A 20,630-nucleotide genomic window follows, 5' to 3' on the forward strand; every position below is an offset into this window, starting at 1 on the left:
TCATACATTTCTTGATCTTTCCTTCACCCTCCGGTCTCCTGTTCCCCAATGTTCCAATGACTATTCTGCAGTTTCCTATCTCCCACTCTTGCTCCTTCTCCAGCTCCTTTGTTCAGTTCTCCAGCCAGCACTGAATGAGCTCTTCCTCCTAACTCGCTGAGGTATTCACTGTTCCATTGCTTTTGTTAGGGCTCTGGCATCTCATTCCTGCCTCTCTCTGGTGTTCTGGGACTCAGGTGTGGTAGATCATATGGGGATGTAATTGGTTATTGGGCTCTACCTCGAGGGATGGCTTGCACCCTGCTATGAGACTTGGGATTGGTTTGACCACCCTCTCCCCCCATGGGCAGTCCTCCTTCTTTCTGACAAGACCTAGAACTACCTGATTGACTTTCTCTGGGCTAACGGAACTCAGGTGTACAGATTTGTTGGGGGTATCATGGGAGTGGTACTTCTCTGTGCCTTTGTGGATCTCTAGTGTTTGCTGCACTGCAGCTTTAAGTACTGTGTCCATCATCTTGTAATTCCAAATGTCCTCTTTCTCTTTAAATACATGGTATATAGCCTTGCTGCTGGGCAGCTACTAGTTCTGAAGTGGGACTTGGAGCACGCAAGTCCCTCAAGTTGTGTGGACTTCTCTCTGATGGTCACAATCTGGCCCTGCCACCACAATCAGCAATGAGGAGGCTGGTGGTGCAAATGTCAGTTCGAGCAATGCAGAGGCAGCCACGCTTCTATGCTCGAGCTGACGCAACAACACACTTTAGCTGGCGTGGTGCGGCAGTGAACTTGTTCGAACACGCGGACTGCAGTTCAAAAGTTGTTGAATGCCAAAGGCAGTTTCCATGATAGTCTTGTGGTTCGAACTGGATCAAACATGCTCAAATCACGACCTGCAGTGGTTTGATGGTAAAATGGTATGAATCCTGGCTGTCTTGGCCCTCATGAGCTGCGAGCCCCATTCCAGAATCTTGGTGACAAGATGAGTCCTTTTTTCAGGCTCCCAAACATGGCAAAGACTGGAACACACCTTCCAGGGGTCCTTCATATGGTGAGGTCCTGGGCAGCAGTGTGGCTGGAAGAGTTGCAGGTCTTGTTCCAGCAGGAGGTTCACCCCCCATGTTCCTGTGAGTCCCACTCCAGGGACTCAGTGACAATATGGGTCCTTGTTTAAGGGCTCCCAGGCACAGGGGAGGTTAGCACACAACTGCATGCATCCCATAACACAGGTTTTACGTACCACTGTAGTTTGCAAAAAGGCAGGTCTTGTTCCAGCAGCAGGTCACCCCAATGTCCCCTGAGGAAGGAGAGGGAGCAGAGCTTGCCTTTGCCTTGGGCTACCTGTCTTTACCTCACAACGGGAGGCGTTTGGAAAGGACTGCTCTCCCAACAGGGATCAAATGCATTCTTCTTCAAGGGCAAATGTCCAGAAATGAACCAGAGAAGTGGTCAGAAACCCATTCTTTTAAAGGCAAAAGTTCTCAGGCGATTGGACTAAAGCTAGCCTGCTTTAGGGGTCCAACCCTGGTTCTTGAAACAAGTGTACTTTGCCTTTGACATCACACCCAAAGTACTTTGTGCTACAGGAAGTGGAGATGGAGGCAGAGAGAAACAAGATGGTGGAACATTCCTCCTGGTCTAAAGAGCTTCTTCTGCCTATGCTAGCCCCGCCCTCTTCCCTTCTCAATGGAATCATGGGCCTTTAAGTATGCAGCACCCAGTTGGGAAGCCTAGGACCTCATTATAAGGCTGACGCTCCCGTAATGAAGGGGGCTGGTATGGGACCGCCCCTTCATTCCTGGAGCGCTGATTACGAGCTTCCCATCGCGGGACCCGGATCACACGCCTGGTAAAACCAGGCGTGCTTTCCGGGTCCCACGAGGGGAAGAGGGAGGCAATAATGGGCCAGATGTAATCTGCCTGGTATTACCTCCCTCCCCATTCCCATTGAGCCCTATGGGGGCTCAAATGGGAATGGGGATGGGTTCCTCCAAGGAGGAATTACCGGGTCCTCCTATGTCAGATAACCCGGTAAGTCCCCATTGCACGAACCCGGTAATGGAGCCCGAAACGGAGGCAGCCATGGAGCTAATAGCTCCATGGCTACCTCCATTCTTGTAATGAGGCCCCTAGTGTTGCCCTCACAAAGATACAAAGGGAAGCAATACCCCAAGTCTACATTCTTGCCAGCAGTTGCAAGGTCCAGCCTGTCTGGGGAGAATACACATTACCCTTCCACAGTTGAACTACGCTCACAGAGCTGACAATGTGTGATATGAAATTGCTATGGCTGTAATAGTTATGAAAATACCATCTAGTATGCCATAACTCGGGTATGGCTTATATTTAGAGATATATCTGCCACCAGGAGGGTAGACTCATGATTGTCTGGTTTTTGTACAGGGGTGCATGTCTTAAATGCAGCCCTTGCACTGCAGAGAACTGACTGTCATGGCTGCTATCAAAAGGGGCACTTGTGACCTCTGAACCGGCTCTGTGCCACTAGTGGAAAAGGTACTGCCGATCAGGATATTGATGCAAAGCTACACACTATCATTTTGGCATAGAGCTTTACGAAAGGGGAATCAGAAGATCAGCATATTACCCTTTATCGTTTATTATTTAATTTAATGTGGATAGTTCAAAATAAACATTTCACATTAAACACTTCCTTCACATTATATACATCAACAAATCTCATAAATAATGATGTTAATCATATTAAGTTCAACAAACACATCATTAAAAGCTATGCATACAATCAGTAAACTGCCAGCCCATTCATTATCAAAACAAAGATTTAAAAGTATTTCACAATCTAAAAGTCACACACTAAAAGTCTTTAGAAACGACCAGCCCACCCTATAAAGTGCCAAGGGCAATGCCTTATTCCTAGAGTTTAAGCAATATTGCCACAACTTTTTATCATGCCATAATTCTCAACAATCTTTCCCAATATGCACATATATGCCTTTCCCATTACCTTACATTGCGTGATGACATGCCTATTAGTTTCCAGGATTCTTTCTACTTTACAATTTCGACAATATCTGTTAATCTCCGAAAGTTTCAACTGAGGGACACAATTTGCTAATACCGGAAGTAGATCAATACGTAACAACAACAAGAATCTTTGTACCAATGGAGAAGGGCATAACAATAGGCAACGTTGAGTAATCTTTTAGCTATGAATAACAAGTCATTTTTGAAAAATATTTTTCAACGTTGCTAGATAATCATAGTTACAGTTCCACTCCCATTGTGCAAGTTTTGTTACAAACATTTGTTTCAATGCAAATACCCTCCCCTGCTTTTTGTTTTATAATTATCCATAACTGTGCCAACAAAGAGCATTTAGGTGTAATCATTGATTTAATACTTAGTATCTCCTGTTTTTTTAAAACCATTGCCCTCATAGAGACTAGTCCCAACTGCAGCCTCAATATTTCAATGGGTACTGCTATGGTAGTCTTAAGATTTGTCTCCAGAATGTACCTTCCAGCACCTTCAACCAGTGTAATTCTTAAAAGGACAGGGCTACAAGACCATATAATATTTAAGTGCAAAAGCATTGTTTATGCAGCCTAATTATACTTTTCAGGGAATAGCCTGGCGTACGCTTGATAAACTTGTCAAACAACATCGGGAGATGCAGTGCTTTCCTTCTTCTGGAGCTGATCATCTCATCATACCCTTTCGCACAGCTGATCTCAACCCCATGATAGGTTTAACTTTCAGGATATACTATTGGGCCTTCAAGAGTGATCAACTTGGGGCGTGGAGAGGATCTGCTAGCAAATTGCATCATTTTAGTTGTATCCATGTTAATGTCCAGCGAATTTTCTTTAGTATAATCCCACAACTCTTTTGCAGACCTAGCCAACCCGGGAACGTATGGTCAAAAATGACAAGGTCATCCCTGTATAACATACGTACTACATGTGACAGTCCGACTCTAGGAGGGCAGTTCATAACTCCTCGCAATTTGGAAGGGAGATCCGCAAAATATATGTTAAACAACAGTGGGGCTAACTCACACCCCTGTTTAACCCCTTTACTCGTAGGGATTGGGGCTGTTGTGGCCCTTAGCTGCACTTGCGTATTATCATGCAGTTGTCTTAACATCTGTAATAAGCCCCGAGTTCAGTCAAAACCCTCCATCTTCTTCCACAGTTTCTCCCTATCGACTGAGTCAAATGCTGCTCGAAAATCAACAAAACAGCATATCAAATTGGATGACCCTTGCTCTTTGCTTTCTCAGCAAATTGGTCCAGCAACCATTGCCTGGTATGTGGCCAGCAGGTGCACTTTTTCCACCCACCCAACCTGAACAAGAAAGAAGCAAAAATATTCCCAGTGACATTTAACATCGACAATATCCTATAGTGACAGGGGAGAGTTTGTAACCGCTCTTTAAAAATAGGAATCAATATAGCATGTCTCCAGGTCACTGGGACGACACCAGAAGCACACATTTTCCAAAATAAAATGCCCAGTATTTTGGCACAGGTCTCGGAATTTCTTTTAAGCACAGCATTAGCAAGGCAGCACGGGCCAGGGGCCCTAGATCCTTTTAATACTCTAATCGTTGTTACTATAGTATCCCTACCAATATCAGGATCTGTTTTACCCCAACTGTCGTGCCCCTGACTCTGCTTGGCACATTCCTTGCTAATATAATAACACCATGGGACTCACCTATGGGGCTGGTCTCTTTCTCTGCTTTAGACACATTTGCCATACATTTCTAGGGTCATCACTTTTACTTCATTTCTTGACATCTAGCATTGCAACCAGACCATCTCCACGCAGTTTCGTCATTTGTTCTTAATCAGCCTAATCCTGCTAACCAGTAAGAAGTGATCCATAACGCTGGTCTTAACATATCTTATATGTTTACGCATCACACGTTTTGCATCACGAATCCCCTTGTCAAAGACTCTGTCATACTTTCCATTTGTCAAAGCACACCCTTCAGTTCATTGAGTCAGCCAGTCCCTTTAAGGGATGGAATTGCCCGCATCATTTTATCACTTAATAAAAATCCAAAAAGCCAGGGCTTCTACGCCCTTGCCAGATGGCAATTCCTCGCATACAGCATCGGCTGCTGGTTCTGGTACTGTGCTCAACAATTACAGTGCCTTGTGCTCCTACTCGTCTGGTGTGGTCTGTTGCAATGAAGGAGAGCTCATAGACATTGAACAAGGGTCCAGTGGCATGCAGATGTCGGTCACTCATTTTCAGCGACTTGTTGATAAAGCCTGGTACTATAAACTGAGTCAGTTGCCCTTCTTTCAAGGGAGCCTAAAAGAAGACATCCTAACAACATCAATGCTATAGAAGAATACAATTTAGAGATGAAGGGCTGAGAGAAGGAAGAAATTACAGCCCTTGGCCACCTAATGCCGAACCACAGCTATGTCATATGGTTGAGCCTATGCAACTTGGAGCAGAGTGTGGTTCCTTAACACAATAAGAAAGCACAGCTGTCAATTCGGTAGTTATCGATAGTACGGTGAAAAGGCCATAGAGACAAGCAATGCCCTGGTCGAGCTTTCAGATCAATGTCGTGAAAATGTGTAGGCTTGGCAATTCATGTAACACAGCCATGCAAAAATCTTTGTTCCTTTGGCCAGACTGACATGTTAGCAAGATACCCGTTTCTGCCTTGATAGACTCGGGGTTCACATGGACCAAGGTTGAGTCAAGGGCATTATGATACCTTATGACATAGAAGCGGTTCACTAGATCCATTATGCCGTAGACAATAACATCATTGTATTTGGACTGTTGAAGTCTGTTTTCTTTATCGATGGGTAACCCCTGAGAGCAGGTTTCCTTTGGTTTCAAAGCACCACCACCCCCACTTTCCATTGTTACTTGGCCTTCCTTGTGTGAAACACCATACACCATTGATAAATTGGAGTTCCTGAGCATTTGGTGTCTCCTCAGAGTTTTGCAACACAAAATGCATCACTGCTAGACTCATAGGCACTAAACACGAATGGTACCACCTCTGACCTAGACAGGGCGCATGACAGCTACCATGATTTCATTAATTACTTCCAGCAAAATGTTTATCATATTATCCCATCTCAGGGACTATGTTTCACTTATTGACTTTGGGTTAAGGTTCTGCCCCTTTGGACTTATATGCACCCATGCAGAATAAGATTGAAGAGGAAACAAGGGTCTGTGCCGTCCTGAGGGACGTCCTAACTATTCCTTTGCAAACATGTTTACTAGACTGCTGCAGACCCTGGTGAGCACTTCTCTCCAGGGTGATGTATGTCACTATTGAAGGGCCTGCCTGCTCCCTGTTTCTCTTGCTGTAAACATATAGGTGAACTTCCTGGATGAACCAGGGACAAGATGCCTAATCAGAGAAAAAAGTATCCACAGAAAAACTGTTTGTTCTTCAGGAAACCCTTTGGGCCATGATCACGGGGCATATCATCGATCCAGCAGAGTTCATTTGAGGTACCACAGAGCAAATCATCCAAGGAGGTGAATAAACAGAAGAGTTGCAAAATGACAACATTTTTTTTATAACAAAACTAAAGAGTTGATGACTTGAAGGTTTAGAATGAATCTTCAACCTCTAAAAATTGATCTGAGAAATCTTCCAGACCACTGTTCTTCGCCTGCCAAGCCATTACAGAAAGTGGAAAGATCATATGCCAATCAGGCTTGGTCCCGCCCCAAAACAGGCAGTCTATCATTAACTGCTTGGTCACACCCCTTCTGCACGAATCCACAAGCAATCGCAGACATTTTTCATCCTCATTGGGCATCATCAGTGTAGCTTGGGTCTCTAGGACCTGCAGGCTTGCGACCCACGTCTGGGCATACCTGTCCTATTTAGGGTGACATCAGCAAAAATAAAGAGGTGATGGCTAGAGGTTCAGAATTAATCTTAATCCTCGTGCTATTTCTCTGGTTAACGCCCCAGACCATCTTCCTTCTGCCTTGCAAAGCATTAGAGAAAGTGGAAAGACCATATGCAAATCTGTCTTAGTCCCACCCAAAAAGGGACAGTCCAGCCTGGATTGCTCAGTCACATACCTTCTGCACTAGATCAGAATCCACCCCAGCATTTATCTAGTCTCATGAACAATTTCCAAAGTCCTTACTGTGGTACTTGGCCATTGGATGGTATCAAGTATCTAAGGAACAACTTACCACCTCACCTATGCACCGAGCCTCGATATTGGCCTTATAGAAAACAACTGAAAACCAGTTTGTTCCATTGACTTTGAATCTTTGGCATTGCACCATTGCCCTCCTGCTCTCAAAAACCTGAAAACAATGTATCCTACTGCATTGAACTGAACCTTCTGTTACCACCTCCCTCCCATTCTCCTTTCAACCCCCCCTCCAGCGCCCGCCTGCTATCCTACCCTCACCATTCCCCCTATGCAACCAGCGCCTTGATGCCTGTTGGTTTTGTGTGCTCTACAAATGTAAAAATAAAAAAAATAAAAAATAAGTACATGTGTTCATTCTGGTGCCATGTTTTTAGATCATGATGGCATGGTCCGTGTACACCATAAGCATCAGAGACAGAGGGGGGACTCAGTAGCATAAACCAGACAAGGCAGTAGTTGGTCAAATAAATAATGAATAGAAAACATATAAACAAATGTAGTGCAGACGTATTATGGAAAGATAATGTTCTAATGCGCATTAGCAAATCAGCGTTCATGCTCCAGCCATGGGAGAGATCCATGAAATTCAAGTGACAGAGTCTGGACCATATTTTATATACTGACAACAACGGACAAAAGATGAACGAGTAGCATTAAAATGACTGCAGAGCAGAGTATGTGGGTTTCAGGGAGTACATTCCAGTGGCTGTTTCGTTCCCTTGGATGTTGGCAGGTGTCACACTACCCATCCCAATACACCTCCTCTCAGCCTTAAGTCCATGTTGTGCTCCATTGGACACCTCTTGCCTGCATTCTTGGTTGTAGGTATGGTAGAGGTTCTGATTGACCTCAGACTGTTCACAACTCGGCAGCAGTGGCAGAGCTAGGGGAGGACCTGGTGAGTCTCCACCATCCCTATCACAAGAATGAGAGATCAGTGTAAGCATTGACACCATCCCAGAATGAATGTATTAGTTTCACTGTGTACAAGGCAACCTTCACAATAACTCCCTTTGCCCACAATTTTCCATCCCTGGTGATCTGTGGCTCGTCGACCTCCTTTGACTTGGCCACTTGGGTGTGCCTGCCTAATAACAGATATTTGCACCCACACTTTGCCATCCATCAGCTCGTGTGGCCAGTTTTGGGCAGGTTGTGTGGTGGTCTGGCACGACTTACAGTTCTAACACGTGTCAACCTTCCCTTCGTCTATTGTCCTGAGTTGTCTCGGGGGAGTCAGGATTCAGTCCCTTCACTTGTCAGTGGAGCACAGGGATCGGACTCTTGCCACCCCTGCGATCAGGCCATCCCTCCTGGGTCTGCCAATGCATGGAGCTATTGAGACTAGAGTTTCTAGAGGGAGAAACATACTCCAGATCATCTGCTGTGCCCAGCTCCTTCCGGGCACTTCCACCCTCTTCCTACTGGTGGTGGGCAGTTCCTCTTTCACTTTCTCTACCTTCTGTCACTCTCTCTGGTGGGCCCCTTAAGGTCTTTCTCTGTCGGTCGACCGGTTCCCATTCTCCGCTTCTTCGCAGTTCTCCTGGTTGTGATAGTATTTTTGTATTTTCAAGCAGCCTATGCCTTTACCACTCCTTTCAAAATAAATGCAATTTTTAATGGCTCCAAAATGTAAGATGAAACTGAAAGAGAAATATTTCAGACCTAGAAAGCGCAATTAGCCTGACTTTGCACAGTTGTTTGAAAGGCCACTTGCCCGGTTCTGTTGACTTCTTGGGTCCGCTGCTTCTGCACAGACCCTCTATTGCCGTTGATCCAAACACTGGAGGACGCTTTGTCTGAGACTTAAGCTGCCTTCTACCCCGACCTCGACTTTATCTTCATTACCCTCTTAGCTCTGATCCAAGCGCAGTGAAGGAAGTCATTAAGAATTGTAATGAGGTGTAATATGGTCCATTATTATCTTATCACACTTAATTATAAAAATGGCAGACAGTGCCCGCCGTGAGAGTTTCCTGAATGTGCTTTATTCGTAATCTTGCTCTGCACGCTTTACTATCATTCATAAATAAACGTGCTTTACTTATCGGCGGAGCCCTGTCTGTTCCATCACCCTTTGCCCGCCCCTCGCGTAGCAGCACGCGCGCATCCGTCTATAATGGTCCAGGTTTAACCGTGCTACAGCTGCCCAATTCTGCAAAGCAATTCATTTTGCAGCTTAAATGGACGCATCTGTTGTTTAAAATGGCTCCTGCTGTGGACAAAGCAAAGGAGCTGCTCTCCAAGAATGCCCACTGACAAAAGCAAAGTACATTTGAAGCATTGTAACAGCTGCCATTTAAGGCGGTCCATATCTGTGTACATTCTGTGTTTCTTTATTGTTCTCCTTTTCCAGTCTTGTTCAATGGTGGATGGCCCACAATACGAGCTTGCCTGTGGCATGTTGTGTTTCTCAATCAGGATTGACTCACCCACCCAGATATGGAGACATCAGGTGTCTTTCTGTAATTACAGACGACAGTTTGGCTTCTAACCTACAGTCCACATAAGCTTTACTGTTAAGGAGCCACGGCATCAAAGTCCTTTCTTTATCTCTCGTGATCTTTGAAGGGTAAGATGGGGAAGAGTGCCCAGGGCCTTTTGGCAGTGTGCAAACATTGGAAGTGCTGGGAAACCTAAACACAAAGCAACCTTGCATGCTCAAAAAATCTTTTGAGGTGTTTTCTTCTTTACCTTATGAGTCTTAATAGGGTGGTTATGCTTGATTACCTGGTGTGCTATTGTTTGACCTTTTTAAGAGCCAGACTTTTCAATTGTGTTTTTGTTTTGGAACATTCACACTGGTTTTGCTTTGGAGGTAGTGCAGGTCTCGTCATTTCCTGTCATGACTTTGGTACTTCCTTCAGTTCTGAATGAACCTAGGGAAGACAAGAGCCAAAACAAAAAAGGCTATTAGAGCAGCTGATCACCTGTTCTAGGTTTCTCTGTGTCTCCTTATGTGCTCCAAGGCCTTGCATCCCCCAGAACTGTTTATTTATTTATACATACAGGGAAGAGCAATGCTCTTGATCACCAAAAGAATGCACAATAGATATCAGATTTGACGGGAAGCTGTAAGCTACTTAGAATGGGGTGATTTTGAGTGACATTCGGACCACGTTGTGGAGGCGAGTAAATGGAACAGTCCCTGGGGACAGTACATGGGTCGACTTACATAGATTAAGGACAATCAACATTAGACATTTTTAAGTGAAGGTAGGTTGTATCTCCAGCTATGTCAGGGATGTGACCTTGATGGAAGAAGTGTTAGAGTGGAGGCAGAGAAACTGAGGAACAGAGGCGAAGGAAAAATGGTATCTCCAAGGCAAATGAGAGGTAGGTTAAGAGGCTAACACGCAGGTGAGTAGGTAGGCTTTCAATTTGGCTTTGAACAAATTGGTGTGGACTGTTTCTCGGCTGTCTTGGGGAAGAGAATTACAGCAGACCATGTGGTACAGTCAAGGACCTTTTCATGCTACTGTACACAGAAGTATCATACAGTAAACACTCTTGCTTCACCATGCAAACATGTACTCTACCATACCGAGCTTTGTCATAAAAAGCACTAATATGCCCCTCGTTTAGAGTACTGAGCAGAAAACAGACACCAGAAATAACTTTTCCACAGCCCTGTGGAATGGTTCGCCTGATGTACATCTACCTCTCCACTCCTGAAGTGAAAATGAGGAAACCAAGCAAGGGCAAATGCAGAAAAACAGAGAATTGGTGCGAAAAGCCATCGCCAATCACAACATTTTGACCATGGTTAACCACGGAAAATGACAGATGGTAAATGGCTCAGGGACAGACCATAGATAACCATGTCTAATGGTGTCCGTCGTTCCAGAGACATACATGGCTGTGCCCGATCCTGAAAAGTTTGCAAATCCATGAGCAACCATGGATAGACATAGACATATGGATGGTCTGGAATGTTTGTTTATGGCTTGTACATTTTACATGTGGACTGTTAACAATATGTTGTATACTATTAACCACGTCATGGGCCGTATCTAGGGGTGGGTAAACCAGGCAGCTGCCCGGGGCGCAGAGCAGGAAGTGACGGTGACATTTAACATACTAACTGTGCTGAGACAGAGGACAGAAGCCTGCTCTGGCCTCTCCACTTCAAGGTCACTCCCCCTCCCACATGCAGGTAGCATAAGCATTGTCATTGTTCAGCTAGCATCCCGAACAGTACAACATCTTTCTGTAAATGTACTGCACTTAATTTGAATGGCGCCCTACATTTGCCCCCCTATCTCCGAGAGCGACTGGCCGGAGCTGAGGGGGAGGAATGAGAAAGGGTTAAAAAGCCAAATGGGAGTGCAATGCGAGAAGGGGATGAGGACCAGTGGGGGATTAGTGAGAGAAAGCGGAGGTGAAAAATAGGATGAGGTTAGAGATGAGAAGGAACGTCAAAGAACATAAACACAGAGAAAATAGCACGAAAATGCTATCATGAAAGACAAGAAAGATATGAAGAAAAGAAAGAGAAAGAGGGTTAAAGGAAAAAGAAAGAATGAAAATGAAACAAGTGTCAAATAAGAAAGAAAGCAGGAGAGGGGATAAAGGAAAAGGACAAAGGCAAAGGAAAGCAGGGTACTGAACGTAAAACAAAAGCAAGTGAACGTAGAATAAAGAAATATAAATGTAGAGAAAAGACTACTGCAGAATATAAGAGAGCACAGTACAAGGGGACCAGAAAATTATGGGCAGTAGATGGAGAACAACGATGAGAGTGAAGGTAGGAAAATATGTACCGCCAGGATGACAGGAAAACTAGGCGAGATGGAGTGAGTGATGGTTGACAGATGAGATAGAAAGAAAAGAAAGACAAATATGGAGGAAACTCATGGGAGACCAGTGCTGGAAAGGAAAATAATTTGCTGTGGAGTCCCAGCATCGACGTGGCTGGGGGGTGAACTCTTCTCACCTCCCTCCAATAAACATTAATGCCTCTCAGAACATTAATTGTGAACACTTACAACAACAACAAAAAAACCTGCAGAAGAGCATTTCCTACAATTGTGTTGGAAAAGTATAAAAAGAGCACACCTTTTAAACCAAAGAAGCTAATGCCTGATTTCACAAGCATCATGAGCAGACCTTCAAGTGGTTTTGTGGGTAAGTGTCTCCCTCCTCGTCCTAACGTCAAGGGTCCCGAATCCCAGCTTCTGCAAGATTAAGCACGATGGGGCACTGTTCACTGGAAAAGAGCTTTGGCATGTTTCTGGATCTGTGGGGGAGACACGGTTTCCCGGACTCTGTAAAATCCGGCCCAGTTCCAGCACTGTGGGGGAGAGGTTAGAACACATCAAATAGGCCAGGGAGTGATTATATGCTGGGGCACAGTTAGTGGTGTAGAAGTGAGCTGCGCGGCGTGGGGGAGGTGTTCACATTTTACTGGTCTGCCCTCGGCACCATATTGCCTGTAAACTGCCCTGACCATATATGACCTTATATGTCCATAGTTAGAAATATCTGCCTCAGAATAGAAATATTTCAAGAACTACTGAAATCCACTCCACCCCAACTAAAGCATTTGCATCTCCTCAATACGACACATTCCCTTCAAATAATCTCTAGGAAAAGCACACCAAACAAACATACGAAAAACAGGCCTTTTATGGCAGATCAGGTTTTCTTGTTGCGTAACAAGTGCCTGCTTAGAATGCAAGATAGATCACCGTCAAAGGAACCGAACATCAGAGTAAGTTTAATCAATTGTATTGCGAAAAGATCTCAACATTGCTAGATGGAAAGAAACTGTGCACTGTGAACTATTGCAAGAATGTATTTATTCCTGTGAGAATGAAAGCATAACTCGTTTTAATTGCGCAAAGGATTGTGGGTATATAAACAGGCATAGGCCTGGGGGAACAGAGCATGCAGTTCGCCATCTAGGTAGCAGAGGTCTCTGCTTTGTCTTGCTTTGCCTCAGGGTTATATAAGCTACTCCATTTTCACAATCATTGTACTTGCACATATTTTTAGAGTAACTTGATTTTTGGGTGGTGGAGGGAAAGGGGAATAGTTGGGATGAAACTAATGTGATTTTAAAAAAATCCATGTTTTCCTTGTTTGGGTCCTTTTGAGGGGGCTGCAGAAATTAGATAGAATTTGATTGTTAACTGAAACAATGATTGTTTTCCCAAACATTAACCCCCTCTTTGGATGATGGAACAACCATGGTCAAATTACAAGACTGCCCAAGTATGATATGATGTGTCATTTATATCGTGCCTGTACACAGGTGTTTCTAGGCGCGTCAAGACAAGGGAGGAAGACAAAGGGAAGACAAGACAAACAATCTTACCAGGTCTTGTGTCATTCAGATCGTTCAAGTGCGAGGGCGAGGGGAAAGTGGCGGGCGGAGTGCAATCAGTGCAACAAAGCTCTAAGTAAGTGCAACCAGGGAAACACAGCGCTCGGTAAGTGCAAGGTGGACAGGGGGTTGTAGGGTTGTAGTTACAGAACCTAAGTGAGCAGTAGGCCCAGAAGCAGTGCAGGGGAGGGGACTGGTCATGGAGGAGCCTGGTGCCCAGTGAGACTCTGAAGATAGGCAAGAAACCAGTCAGTTCAGCAGACAGTTCAGCAAGGGGGAGAGATAAAGCAGTTGAAAAAGGAAGGTGTTGAGCTGCTTCCGGAGTTTCAGTTGGTCCAGGTCAAGTATGAGAGTGACAGGGAGGCCATTCCAGAGGGAGGCACCTACAGAGAAGAAGGATCTACCCCCCACACACTGCCTGGAGAAGTGGCTGGCCATCCGAGAGTTTGAGGTAGATAAGCGAACTGCCCAAGAGGGAAGGTATTTAGGAAGAGAGAGTTGGATGTAGTGCGCGCCCCAGAAAGCCTTGTGGACTATGCAGAGGGTCTTGAACTTGACCCTTGCAGCCACTGGGAGCCAGTGGAGAGATTTCAGGGCTAGAGAGATACAGCCCCTGGGCTTGAGGCCAAGGACAAGACTTGCAGTCCTGTTCTGGATTAGTTGCACAGGGGGGAGAGTAGAGGATGGTAGGTTGAGAAAGAGGCTGTTGCAATAGTTAATCCTAGAGAAAACCAGGGCTCTGCAGACAGTGAACTTCTGGGGGAGGTTCAAAAAAGGAAGAGTACCTCTGAGGAGGTGCAGGTGGTAATGGGCCTTCTAGGCACAGTCTGTGATATGAGGAGAAAAGGAGAGAGTGGAGTCGAAGATGATGGCAAGATTTTTTGCCTCGCAGGAAGGCAAAGGAAGAGGGCCCAGGGAGGGCAGCCAGAGTGAGAATGGAAAAACGGGAGCAGCAGTTGCAATGAGAAGGATTTTTGTCTTACTGGCATTAATACAGAGATCGTTGGAGGTGCACCAATCCTGGATTGTGGATAGACAGTCAGGAATGAGCAAGAGAGAAGAGGAGGCTGAGTGGAGCCTGAAAGAGTGCTGGGTGTCATCTGCATAACACTGAAAGTTAGAAGAGAAGGTAGATATCAGGTGGGCCAAAGGGGCCAAGTAGACATTGAAGAGCCAGGGTGAGAAGTTAGAGCCCTGGGGAACAGCACATGTGGAGACGGAGGTGGTGGAGAGAAATGACCCTAGTGCACCTGGGAAGGTCCCTCCAGGAGGAAGGAGGTCAACCAATCCAGGGCCTGACCCATGATGCCCAGTATCTCACAGAGTCAATTTATCAGGATGGCATGATTGACCATGTCAAAAGCAGAGGAAAGATAAAGGAGGATGAGGACAGAAGGAAGGCTGGAGTTGAGATTAGGGAGCAGATCTTCACGGGTGTTCAGGAGAGCAGTTTCCGTGCCTCTGGCTGCTCTGAAGTCAGACTGACAACCAGCACATTCAGTGTGGAGAGTAAGCAGGGAGATGGCCAGCTTTCCCAATAGTTTGCCCAGGAAATGAGTGATGGAGATGGGCGATAGTTTGCCAGGCAGGTAGTGTTGGCAGAAGGCTTTTTGAGGAGGGGGGTGCACAAGTGCATGAGGAGAGAAGGGAAAGATTGAGTAGCAAAAGAGTGATTGCAGAAATTGGCCAAGACTGGATCGAGGGTGTCAATGTGGTACTTGATGGTTCTGGAGGAGCAGCGGTGGACTTGTTTGGATGACCCATTCATAGATCGGACTTGTCTAGAAACATCATCAGGTGTTGTCAGAGAGAAAGAGGAGAAGGGAGAAAGAAAGGGAGACGCGGCCAGAGGGGGGCCAGGAGAGGTAGAGGGAAAGGAAGAGGAGAGCAAGGACAGGATGTCCTGAGTTTTAGTGGTGAAGTGAGAATCCAGAGCCGTACAGAGGGCCTGAAAAGGAACAGGAGAGGTGGAGACTGCAGCAGGATTGGCAGGCTCCTTGCAGATTTTAAAAAGTTCAGCCATGTTCTTAGAGATGCTGAGACACAGGCTTGGATCTGGGCACTCTTCTTATAGGACAGAGAGTCTGAATTGTCTTTGGAGCAGGCAGCAGGCCAGTTTGTCAGAGGATGCACTTGAAGCCCTGCACTTCCTCTCAGTCACCATGCACTTGGGGTGCGGGGCGGCAAGGTCAGAGTCATACCAAGAGTTGCTCTTGAAGATAGGCTTCAGATGGATTCTCATGACAGGGGCAAGGACGTCCAGATTGTTGGTGATAGAAAGATGCAGGTTCGAGACTGCTATGTCAGAGTGTGATTCAGAAGCAGGCGTAGGAGGAAAAGAGAAAGTAGTGGCAAAGGCATCGACTGACACACGTTTCATAGGCCGAATGTCTGAGAAGGTAGGTGGCAGTGCTGGGATTAGCCTTAGCCTGAGGGACAGAGAGTTTCAGATGTGAGGAAAGCAGGAAGTGATCATACCAAGAGAACAGAGTGGTGAGAGGGTTAACGAGGGGGATGTTTGATGAGATGAGAACAACCAAGGTGTGTCCGGCAGAGTGTGTCAGACCAGAGGGTAGAATGGAAAGAAATAGGGTGTCGCAGAGGTTGCGGAAGAGTCCAGAGAAGGGATTAGAAGCATCCAGGTGGATGTTGAGGTCTCCGAGGAGGAGAAGTTGAGAGGCGGAGGCATGGAGAGAAGAGGCGCCATCAACCCAATCTGAGAGGAAGAGGGAGACCTGGCCAGGTGGCCTGTAGACGGTGGCCACAGTCAGAGAGAGGCCAAGAAAGGCATTCAAAGGAGGAGTAGGCCTGTGTAGAAATGACAGGGACACACTTTGGAAAGATCAGAGCTACTCCACTTCAGGTCTATTGGATCTATGTTCGGAGAGGATCTTGTAGCCATCAGGGATGACAGTGTCAAAACTTGTGACAGAGCTGCCCGTGAACCATGTCTCGGTGAGAGCGAAGACATCTAGGTCAAGTTCTTCAAGGCGGTGGCAGATGTCAGAGAAGTGTTTGACACCTGCGAATATGACAATGGACAGCTGCGGTTGTGTGTCCATGTACACCCCTGTTGCATGGAGAGAGAGCATGGACTTAATGACCATGATTCATGGACAGACAAAGACCAAAAGTACCATCGACAGAATTCAAAGACGTAACAGGGATGACTATGTCTATACATGGGCAACTCTGTTTATCCTTTGTACTGTGTACAGCTGAAGAACAAGCCAATGGATGTAATAAACATTATTTATCGAGCGACCATAGAGGACATTTAGGGATGGAACAGGGGTGACCATGTTGATACATGGACAGCTCTGTTTATCCATAATATCATGGAGAAGGGTAGAGTATGCAGGAAGAAATGTAAAACTCAAAAGCTACACGTGAAAATTAGTAGCACACAGAGTTTCCAGTCTGATGAAAACCAGCCCAGGTAACACACTGCATTTACATCCACAGCCATCTGAACTTCCAGAGAACCATCCACACTGGGTAGCACTGCAATGACAAATGAGGAGCACATGAAGAGTGGCTTAAAAAGGGAACGTGAATGAAACAAAGTGTACTATACAGATGAGGATTACTAAAGAGGAGGCATGATGACCAGGGTGACACCTCCCAAAATGCATCTGCTGGAGAGGCTGTCACACACTTGGTTGAAGGTTGGAAGTAAAGGTGGAACAACTGTAAATGATGCATATAGGGCCTGGTGTCCGAACACTGAAAAGATATTCCACAGATAGGAAAAGGCCACACTCCGAAACCTCCCATAGCCCCACAGATTTTCATGCACCACTGAGGGGAGAATACTCTTTTCATACTTTACATGACAAAAGTGGAGAGGATAGCTGTGATGCTGGAAATACTTTTCGGAGGGACAGGGCCTCCTAGTACTTGTCCTACCACTTTTCAGAGTGTGTTTTGTTGGGACAAACACCCAGGTATGCCAGAGGGGCACTAGGAGTTTGCGGACTCTCGGAAGGTCCAACACCTTCCACTGGACAAATGGATGACTCAGTCAAACGGCAAGTTCAAACTGTGTTTTTTACAGCAAAAAACAACAGGGATCAGTACAGGGACAGAAGAAATCCATGGACGTCTCAACACTTCCTGGCTATCTGCCCGGTTTTGACCGGAAATTATGTCAGAGTGACGTCACAACCTGGGCCCTTCTCCAGAAAACCTATCAGACTACTGGATTGGCTATCAGGAGCCTAATGACCTATATAATCACCTATATGTGTTATTCTACTGGCTCTCGTATTGTCAGGTGGCTGACCTGGTCCATCCCAAGTCACTATCGATAACAAAGTTGCAGTTTGAGGGTCTTAGCATTGGTTCTTGCCCGTTGCTACCCACCCCTAGGATACTAAACTGTGATTGGCTAGAGCTGACGTCCCCAGGCCTGGGATCCACAAAGGTTCTCATCTCTTGGTGTACCTTCTCAAGGTAACAAGACTGACTATGTGTCTGCATTGTAACTTGTGTGTACCACCTTTGTCTATGAGAGTGCTCTTTTGCTCAGTGCAACACTTTTCTCACATTGTAACATCTTTCTCTGGTGGCGTGAGATCGGTTCCCTTTCTCAGCGCTGGTTGCGTTGGATGGGTCATGTGTTCATAGACCATTATTTGGAGCTCAGCAGCTCTGAATATGAGGAATTATTTGCATTTACTGCAGCTTGGGCTACTGTCGTTCAGGGAATGGAATGTCACCCGTATCTGGTGGCCTTGACAGCAGGTCCTGTCTCACAGGTTTGTTCTCTGTTCAGCCTGAATTCAACTCAGATTGATCCTCTCAGAGAAGCCTGTGGCCTGATGTAATTTTCCTAATGCCATAATGTTTGTGCTATTCTTTATTCTCCATAGGTCAATCACACTTGGTTCTGTCAGGTCCCATAGGTGCACCTGCAGATCCATAAGGTTATTTGCATGTAAGCATCTGCAAGCTTTACTCAGGATCTCTTGCTTCTTGCGGTTTCTCCGTTGATGCGTTTAGATAATGGCAAAATAATAAAAGCAATGACAGTATGTACATGTATGTACATGTACCTGTCCTCTAACTATAGAACTGTACGCTCGCATTCTTTGTGTATTCGAGTGCGTGGTTATGTCCCAAAGTGCGGATCGCACATGTGCTTCATGTCTAATGCTACTAAGTCGTCATGTCTCTGTTGACGTCAGCAACATGACTTTCTTGATACTTTAATCAATACTGTCAATTGAGGTCCCTTTGGGTCCAGCCTGGTGCTCCTCATCCACTCTGGGGTAGACTTGTACCGCACCTGGCCTGTAGGGCTGGCTGAGGGGGTACTTTTCAACATACTTATCGATCATTGGAGCACTAGGAATTGGTCCAAAATAGTATGGGGCTTGCGGTGTCTCCTGGCCTTCTACCGTGTCACTTCCCATCCCTCTTCACTCTATGTTTTCTGCCACTGAGGTCCAGACTGGACCTCTGGCAGTGCAGCTCTTCATGTTTATCTTTTGATGAACAACAACCAGGGGATTCCCTTATGGCACTCATGGGTGGGTGTTACACCCCTCTAGCCCTTATGTGTGTGTTTTGGGCACCTGTGTGTTGCCCATAGAGTAGAGCATGGGCTGGTGACAGCTACACTAGGGGCCAAGAGTAAATAAGGTCTTGTGCCCTTTGGTTTTTCCATTGGCGAGTGTACATAGTCATTCTACAAGTATCATCATTGAACGCTGTATGCACTAGCCTCCACCTGGCCATAGTTCTACCAACTACTAAGTGCCACCCTAGATCGAGAGGGCGGTATACGGGTTAATCCTCTGACTCACTGGTGGGAGTGGCTTCACTCAGCTAGCTTTCTCCGTGCAGCTACTGCTTAACGCAATGTCCAATAAAACAACAGTTTTTTCACGCTCATCTGCACTTCAGGATACCCGCATGTCACATGACCACACATCTCCACACCCAGATGCACTGGGCCCTCAGCCGTGCAGCACTGCATACTATCGATGGGATAGTGACTACCTGCGCCCCAGGGATGTTCTATACCAGATACGTGCTAGATGGCCCTATGAGTCTTATACTTCCCCCTCTGGTCTTGAGACGCGATTTCGGTCTCCCTGTCGTGCATCGCTAAGGGGGATCTTTCGCCCCGCAAATAGACACACAACAGCATTAACGGTGTACATAGTATATTTCATTTTCTTGATGCTGTCCCTTTGCGGAACCATGGGTACCTCATCAACGTACCTTTATTTTTCCTGTAGCGGCTCCACACATACCGTTACTCTAAACAGTTTCCTCAGCAAACCTCCACGTGAACACAGTGCGACATTGTGATTCCACTGGGCGGTCCATCCACACCTTCTCTTCTGAAGCAGCTACACCTGTGCTTACGCAGAAGTACTAATTCAAGGTGTTAGTCTATCCGATCAAAGAAGGTATTTAAGTCTCGTTACCCCTCCACCGGATGTAAAAAGGCAACATACATTCACATCCTGACAACAGTTAAGTGACCGTAGGCCCTCTTTTTCTTCTTTTCTTTTCCCTAGAGTTCGACCAGGGCAGACCTAGGTTCACCTCTCCTACTGGCAATCAACTCCATCATGGGGAGTTTTGTTGAATGCGTGGTAAACCACACCCTGTGCTTCTGCGCCTAAAGTACTTTGCTTGCAGCGTATCCAGCAGCATATGGTAAGCAGCTTGCATGTGCTTTACAATGTGCTTTATAACTAATAGTGTTTAAGCTTTTGGTGCTCTTGGGGCATGCCCACGTGGTCCTTTGCAATCAGATTTTCTCTAGTATGTCCCCCTCAGCACTCTGGGTATCCCTTTTAGCATCAAACTGGTGTTGGACCCACATACAAGCGGATGGTGACGGGGTGCCACTCTTTTTGTCCGGTGGACTTATACACACAGGGATGGTGAGGGGGCATTATCTTCTTTCCTCTGTTTTTGGGAATTCGCTCCCCTTCTTGTTTCCGCGCGCTGTTCTACTATCAATAATAGCCCTTTGGGCCACTTAGTTGCCCTCTTATGTACAGGCATGGTATTAATACCGCGCCTAATAATCTTGTGTTGATCATAGGACATGATTGTATTAGACAAATGGTAATTTTCCCCATTGTCTCACTGTTTTCAGGCAATCCGTGGTGACTTTAGCTGCCACGCTG

The sequence above is a fragment of the Ambystoma mexicanum genome, chromosome 6p (genome assembly GCF_040938575.1).
Source record: "Ambystoma mexicanum isolate Mex_15411 chromosome 6p, UKY_AmexF1_1, whole genome shotgun sequence".
Lineage (NCBI taxonomy): Eukaryota > Metazoa > Chordata > Amphibia > Caudata > Ambystomatidae > Ambystoma > Ambystoma mexicanum.